The sequence below is a fragment of the Muntiacus reevesi genome, chromosome 8, assembly GCF_963930625.1.
Source record: "Muntiacus reevesi chromosome 8, mMunRee1.1, whole genome shotgun sequence".
NCBI classification, from domain to species: domain Eukaryota; kingdom Metazoa; phylum Chordata; class Mammalia; order Artiodactyla; family Cervidae; genus Muntiacus; species Muntiacus reevesi.
Window position 1 is genome coordinate 47,015,929 of NC_089256.1, and position 8,490 is coordinate 47,024,418.

Consider the following 8,490-nt stretch of genomic DNA (forward strand, 5'->3'; position numbering starts at 1 on the left):
AACTACTGCACAATTGCACTCACCTCACACGCTAGCAAAGTAATGCTCAAAATTCTCCAAGTCAGACTTCAACAGTATGTGAACCGTGAACTTCTAGATGTTCAAGCTGGATTTAGAAAGACAGAGGAACCAGAGATCAAATTGCCAACATCTGCTGGATCATTGAAAAAGCAAGAGAGTTCCAGAAAAACATCTACTTCTGCTTTATTGACTATGACAAAGCCTTTGACTGTGTGGATCACAACAAACTGTGGAAAATTCAAGAGAGGGAATACCAGACCACCTTACCTGCCTCCTAAGAAATCTCCTAAGAAATGCAAGTCAAGAAGCAACAGTTAGAACCGACATGGAACAACAGACTGGTTCCAAATTGGGAAAGGAGTATGTCAAGGCTGTATATTGTCACCCTGCTTATTTAACTTATATGCAGAGTACATCATGAGAAACGCTGGGCTGGATGAAGCACAAGCTAGAATCAAGATCACAGGGAGAAATATCAATAAACCTCAGATATGCAGATGACACCACCCTTATGCAGCCATGATAACTTGCATGGTGACAGCATGGTGACTTGCTCCTTGGAAGAAAAGCTATGACCAACATAGACAGCAGCAGAGACATCACTTTACCAACAAAGGTCTGTCTATTCAAAGCTGTTTTTCTAGTTGTCATGTATGGATGTGAGAGTTGGACTATAATGAAAGCTGAGCACCAAAGAATTGATGCTTTTGAACTGTGGTGTTGGAGAAGACTCTTGAGAGTCCTTTGGACTGCAAGGAGATCAAACCAGTCCATCCTAAAGGAAATTAGTTCTGAATATTCATTGGAAGGACTGATGCTGAAGTTGACATTTCAATACTTTGGCCACCTGATACAAAGAACTGACTCATTGGAAAAGAACCTGATGCTAGGAAAGATTGAAGATGGGAGGAGAAGGGGACGACAGAGGATGAGATAGTTGGATGGCATCACCGACTCAATGGACATGAGTTTGAGCAAGCTCCAGGGGTTGGCAGTGGACAGGGAAGCCTGGCATGCTGCAGTCCATGGGGTCACAAAGATTCAGACATGACTGAGCGACTGAACTGAACTGAATGATTAATATTGTTGAGCATCTTTTCATATGCTTATTGGCCATCACATGTTTTCTTTGGAGAAGTGTCTGTTCAAGGCCTTTGCCTTTTTAAAACTTGAGTTGTTGTATTTTTGTTGTTGATTTTTAGGAGATCTGTTCATATTTTGGATATTAATCTCTTGTCATATATATGATTTGCAAATATTTTCTCTCATTCTGTGATTTACCTTTTTACTCTGTTGATACTGTCTCTTGATATACAAAATTTTTTTATTTTCATGAAATTTCCAATTTTTCCCTTTTTTTCTTTCCTTACCTTTGTTTTGGCTGTCACATTCAAGAAATCATTGGTATATCCATGTCATGAAGATTTGCCCTGAGTTTTCTTCTAACATTTCTATATTTTAAGTCTTGCTTACATTTATCTAGGTCTTTGATCCATTTTTATTTAATTCTTATATGTGATATTAGATAAGGGTCCAAATGCATCCTTTTGAATGTGGATATCCAATTTTCCTAGTATGATTTTTTGAAAGGACTGTCCTTTTCCCATTGAATGGTCCTGGCACCCCAAAAATATTTGACCGTGTATGTAAGGGTTTATTTCTGGGCTCTCTATCTAGTCCATTGTTTTATTTATCTGCCTTTATGCCAACACTGAACTGTTTTTATGATGGAAGTTTTGTAGTAAGTTTGAAATCAGAAAGTGTGACTCTTCCAACTTTGCTCCTCTCTTTCAAGGTTCTTTTGGCTATTCAGAGTGCTTTGAGATTCCAGTGAATTTCAGAATTCAGATTGAATTCCACCTCTGGCAGAATGTAAGGTCTTCTCAGTGCTTTTCTGAGTCTGCACTTTTCCCTGGGCATGTATGGTCATGTTCTAATTTTCCGTATGTATACTGTTGCTTTTGAATATCCCAGTCTTTGCTGTCTGACTCTCAAAATAGGAAAAAGAGAAAAATGAAAGGAGGAAGAAAGGATACCAGTCCTTTAAATCCAGTGAGTCACTTCAACCAGAGTGGGAGGGGCTTCCAACAATGGAGGGAAGTACAACAAAGGCTACCCAACTCTTAGTCCGAATCTCTGTGATCAGAAGCAACAATCAATGATCAGAGCACAGATACCCAACATTTGTCGGATGGGGAGTTTTTTGCCCATCCTGGCTCCCACAAGCTACATGCAAGCTGCTCCTGGAACCTATATGTGGCTGCCTGGAATTGGACTGGGAGTGAAGCATGGGTTACTGCTACTGTACTAAGAGCTAAAATTGAAATTAGCTGCAATTTACCATACTAGCCGTCCCCCTAAAAATTTCAATATTTCAATTGACACCAGAGTTCCAAAATAATTACATCAGACAGATTCTCCAAGTGTAACTGTTTGTCTAGGTGGGGAGATAGATTCCTGGTGATTCCTATTCCACAGTATTTCCAGAATTCTCCCTCTTCCCTGCTTTGCTATTTCAAGTACTGCTACAGTGTGTTGAGATCTGAAGAATAAACTAGACAGAGAGGAGAGAGAAAGATATTCTAAACTTGTGGAGACAGTATAATGATAAGTAAGAGAGACCTGTGGCTCAAGTGCTGACAGCAGTCATAAACATATATATATAGGGGTCAGACTATGCAGTTCTCATAGGCCATATTAAGGATTTGGATTGTGCTAAGGGCAATAGGAATGTGTAGAAGTGTAAAATGGAGTGAAATGAATGGTGTTTAACAAATATTACTGACTGCAGCATAGAGCAAGAATCCACAATCCATAGCCCCTGGCCACATCCAATCTGCCACCTTTTTTGTACAGTTGTCGGCAGTTTTTACATTTTAAATTGTTTTTTAAAAATCCAAAGAATAATATTTTATGACATGTGAAATTACAGGAAAATTATACTTCAGTGTCATAAATGTTGTTGGGACACTGTCACACTCATTTATGTATTATTTATGGTTGCTTCTGTCTTACAGCTGTGGAATTGAGTAATTGCAATATAGACTCTATAGCGTGCAAAGCCTAAAATATTTACAACCTTATGCTTTACAGAAAGAGTGCCAGCCCCTAGTATAAAGGATGTTTTTAGAAAAGGAAATCATTAGTATAGATAGATCTGCCTATCCATTCTCTGCCCTTCTCCATGCCCTAGGGACTCACCCTTAAGGATAGCATCACTCAGAATTGGGTTTCCACTTTAGGTTTTGTTTAGTCAATAGGCATCATCTGGCAGACGATAGGAGGGAAAGAGGAGAGAGACTGGAATATTCCTCCCCTCCAAGCACATTCCAGCTGATGCCTTGGCTCTCTGAGACTACAACTCAGAGGAGCCACTCGGCTCCCGTTCTCTCCAGGCTCCGATAAAACATTTCCCTCTTTGCTAGTGTTTGGGAGTGTCTGGGCGTCTCAATAGTCCTCATTGGTTTCCTCATCCACAACTCTGTAAAGCTTTTTAATTATCATTAAAATCTTAGTTCAGAGTGTTTTCTGTTTCCTACCATGATCAGACTTAAGGAAAGCCACCATAGTGTTCAGAGGAAATACATTTGTAGCTAGAACAGAAGGAGGTGTGACTGGAGACGAAGAGGACAGATTCGAGAGAAGCATAGGAAGTAAATGAACAGGACTTAGTGATAAATTTGGGAAGTAAAGTAAAGGGGAGGTTATTACATTGACCTTGGTTTCTAGGTTTTGTATCTGGATGAGTGGTGGGAGAGATCCACATTTAGGAGCTAAGTTTATGAACTCATTTCCCCCTAACATTTTATTATGAAAAAACACAAACTAGGAACTCATTTGGGAGCATGTAGATTGGGAGTTCATTAGAATCATACAAGAAATAATATCAAGTAGGCTACTGGATATTTGAATCTGGAGTTTGGCAGAGAGGTATAGGCTACAGAAACCATTTCTCAATCATCTGAAGTAACTGAAGCCATGGTCTTCTGAGTTCTGCCTCTGGTTAGTTTCTCAAGAAAGTCTTTCCTTCTGCTCCACTCCTGCAGCCTAATTAGTGTGCCCCTGTACTTTGCTGTTACAGCACTTTTCACCTGAAAGTGAAAGTCACTAAGTCGTGTCTGACTCTTTGTGACCCCATGGTAGTTCATGGAATTCTCCAGGCCAGAATACTGGAGTGGGTAGCCTTTCCCTTCTCCAGAGGATCTTCCCAACCCAGGGATTGAACCCACGTCTCCTGCATTGCAGGCGGATTCTTTACCAACTGAGCTATTTTACATGATTAGTTACTTGATGTCTTCCCAAGTAGAATTTCATTTCTACAAAAGCAAGAAACTTATCTTATTCAGTGTAGCATCCCTAATACCTAGCACAATGTCTTGTGCAGAGTGGGAATTTTATTTATTTATTTACAGCTGTATTGGGTCTGCGCTGTGCTCAGGCTTTCTCAAGTTGTGATGTACAGGCTCTAGGGCACACAGGCTTTAGTAGTTGTGGTGCACAAGCTGAGTTGCCCATGGCATGTGGAATCTGAGACCAGGGATTGAACTCGAGTCCCCTGCACTGAAGCAGATTCTTAGCCACTGAACCACCAGGGAGCCCATAGTAGGAATTTTTTAATGGTTGAGTAAACAAATGAACCAACCAGTGTTTGGACTCCTTTGTTGCATTGGGGCTGACAGCTATTTGCATGTTCTGAAACTCAGGATTATTATTTTTTTCATTTATTTTTATGTTTGGCTGTGCTGGGTCTTCATTGCTGTGCATGGGCTTTCTCTAGAAGCAGTGAGCAGGGGCTACTCTCTAGTTGCAGTGCACAGGCTTCTCATTGTGGTGACTTCTCTTGTGGAGCCCACGCTCTAGGTACAAGGGCTTCAGTAGTTGTAACCCAGGATTTACTTACCCCGAGGCATGTGGACTCTTCCCAGTGAAAGTTGCTCAGTCGTGTCTGACTCTTAGTGACTCCATGGACTATAAAGTCCATGGAATTCTCCAGGCCAGAATACTAGAGTGAGTACCTTTTCCTTCTCCAGGAGATCTTCCCAATGCAGGGATTGAACCCAGGTCTCCCGCATTGCCGGCGGATTCTTTACCAGCTGAGCCACAAGGGAAGCCCGGAATTTTCCCAGATCAGGGATCAAATTGATGTCTCTGCACTGCAAGCCAGAGTCTTAACCACTGGACCACCAGGGAAGCCCAAGACTCAAAATTATTCAGGACTCAGTCCTTTAAACCTAATAGGGAAATGTAGGTCCCTGTAGTATCATGGTTAACGACTCAGCTTGGTCTAGGCCATAGTACCTTGGACCAATGACTTTTTCCAGTTGGCTCACCTCTAAAGTGTGAAAGTATTTGTTCATATTTAACCATGTTTCAGTTTATAGGAAACCATCAAAGTTGCAAAGTATATGAAAATCTAAACTAAAAACACAGTTAAGATTTGTAGACAGGAAATAAGAATCGGCTGTGAACTGAATAATAAATTAAAGCTTAGAAACATGAGCTCAGTTCTGCTTGGAAAGATCTGAGACTGCTCTATTGCTTTTCCTCAAATCATTTGATGACTTCTGTAATTATTTCTAACACAAAGGTTCTTAACTTTTTGAGATCCTATACAATTTTGAGAATTTGCTAGAAGCTTTTAAATTTTTCCTCAGAAAAATGCAAATGTGCACATTTATGAAACATTCTTATACAACATTATCAGAGGCATTCAGGAGCCTCTCCAAAAATTTCAGGTTAAGAATCCCAGTCTTACATGATTCAAACTCAGCTTTCCACACTTGAGTGTCCAGTACCTTCTGTTTCGGGGCCCTGGGGATCTTGGAAGTTTTTGGTTAACTGGGGTTAGAGAGGTGTCTGATTGAACAGCATCCAGGAGAGAGACGGCATGGAGCACAAAGAAAGTGGAATTGAGTCACAATCTTTGCATTTCCTACTGAAGACTTAAATATATCTGCAGTCTTCACTTTAATCAAAATAGCTTAATTTAGAAAATAAAGAGACCACTTTTTTTGTTCAAAAAAATCCTGGTTTTATTGCTTCCTGAATGTTGTTCTTTTTAAAGGAGACATACAAACCGTATGTTACAAGGGTCTCAATTGGACAGCTTAACTGAGGTCATGCTAGGATTCAGATATTTCTGGTCATGATAGGAAGCACAGGGGATGGGTCTGAAAAGGGTCTACTGGCAGCAAAGACCAAGTGGACCCCTCTGGAATGATCTCAACTAGGGAAGTTACACAAAGCAGTTGGTCCGGGACAGTGTGTCAGTTTGAAGGTCAAGGTTGTGATTTTACAACAGCACAGTGTCAGTCACTCATTGCCCTGGAACCCCCATCGATTGGCCCTTATCCTAGGAGAGAAACAATAGTGATCAAAATGCTAAGAACCACTAAAGTTTCTGTAAGGCATTGTGCAGAGGCTGGTGGCACCTCATCCGTATGCTTTCAAAGGTTGCTTATTGTGTACGTCTGTAACTTCCTACATAAGAGCATTTTATTTTTCTGGAGTAAAAGGAGCAAGCTCAGGCCATGAGCTGGTCAAGCTGTTAATGCCAGAAAGTGAATGCCTCTTAGTTGATGACGGAGAGTTTCCTCAGCCCTCCGGTTGGGTAACCACGAGGCGTGATCTATACTGCCTCCAGAGTCCTCCAGGGATAACTGACTTGATAACATATCTCTATTGGCTTTCTTCCTTTCACCATCTTACTGTCTCTACTCCCCTTCCACTATTCCTGGGATTGCCTCCCAAACAAACTACATACATTTAAATTCTTGTCTCAGAGGCTGTTTCTGAGGGAAAACTCCATACTAAGATAGGCACCGTGCAGGCAGGGCAGCACAAGTATGGCACCAAACAGACCTGAATTCAAATTCCTTCTTACCAGTGACAATGAATAACTTAATTTCCCTAAGACCGGTTTTTCATCTATAAAATGGGGATAATAGTACTGACTTTGTAAGGTCAGGTCATAAAGAAAAAATTGAGAATGTCTGTAAAGTGTTGTGCACAGTGACTTGCACATAGGAAGGGCTTAATAAATGTTGGCTATTCTCATTACTATATTATTCATAATATTGTTAACACAGCATAGCACAGGTAGACGGAAAGGCTGTTTTTCACCATCGGGGTGACTGCTGCAGCAGGTTAATTTGGGAGATGTGCTGTAGATGAGATGTGCTGTGCAGATGTACTGTGTCCCTGATGAACATCTATGGTTTGGTATTATCAATGTCTTGGAGGAAGCATCACCGCTGGGAGCAGGAGAGGAGGAAACTGGCAGACACCAAGTGGTGGCCTGGAAGACGAGCAATGGACTGTGCCCCACTGGTATCGCCAGCTGTGCTGAGTCTCAGCTGACGGCAACAGTACTGCCAGTGATTTCATGTCTGTCTTCAGGACTCACTTTGATGGCTGATGTTTCAGTAGCCTCACTCTTCAGGGATTATGCTCAGGACCACTGAGGTTTAGTTTCTAATTTCAATCTGTTTTCTCAAATGTACAAAAGATCTTTTAACTTTTATTATTCTATGAACTTGCTGTCTTAGGGTCTTTCAAACTGGGGCTGTTCCCTCAGCTCCCCTTCACTCCTCCCTACCAGGCAAGATCATATTTAAAATTCTTTGGTCACAGTGAAAGAGAAATAGAGAGACTGAGGCAGGTTAAAAGATGTCAGTCACTCTCTGCTGCTGCTGATGCTGCTAAGTCACGTCAGTCGTGTCCGACTCTGTGCAGCCCCATAGACGGCAGCCCAAGAGGCTCCTCCGTCCCTGGGATTCTCCAGGCAAGAACACTGGAATGGGTTGCCATTTCCTTCTCCAATGCATGAAAGTGAAAAGTGAGTGAAGTCGCTCAGTCATGTCCAACTCTTGGCGACCCCAGGGACTGTAGCCTACCAGGCTCCTCTGCCCATGGGATTCTCCAGGCAAGAGTACTGGAGTGGGGTGCCATTGCCTTCTCCACAGTCACTCTAACCCTGCTTAATTACAGTGCAGGGTTTCACCTGCAGTGCCTTTCAAACAACCGAAGGTTCCATCAGCACTCTGGCTGATGGCAAACAGCAGGGAGAGTTGGTTGTTCCCTACCCTGTGCAGGTGTGGCCAGATGACCACAGGGGTAGAATTTGTTTCAGCCCTTTTTATTGTTTCACTCGAGGGCCTGTGGTGACATCCCATCACAATCTTCTTTTACTTATTTAGATACTAATGGACAAAAATTTCCCCAATTCAGTAGAGAGCTGTATGTATTATGAAAAAGGCAACATGGTTTTTATACAAAAACAACTTTCAAGAGGGGATAGTATTACAGATAGAAAGGCAACCTGGGCACACCTGGCCTTAAGAACAATAACCACATAGGCTGTTAATCTTGTGGCTTCCTGGCAGAAATAAAATTCTGATAACCTTGTCAGAAGGTCTTAAGCTCATGCAGAGAGATTTTCCTAAGAGGGTCTCATTATATTTGGATATG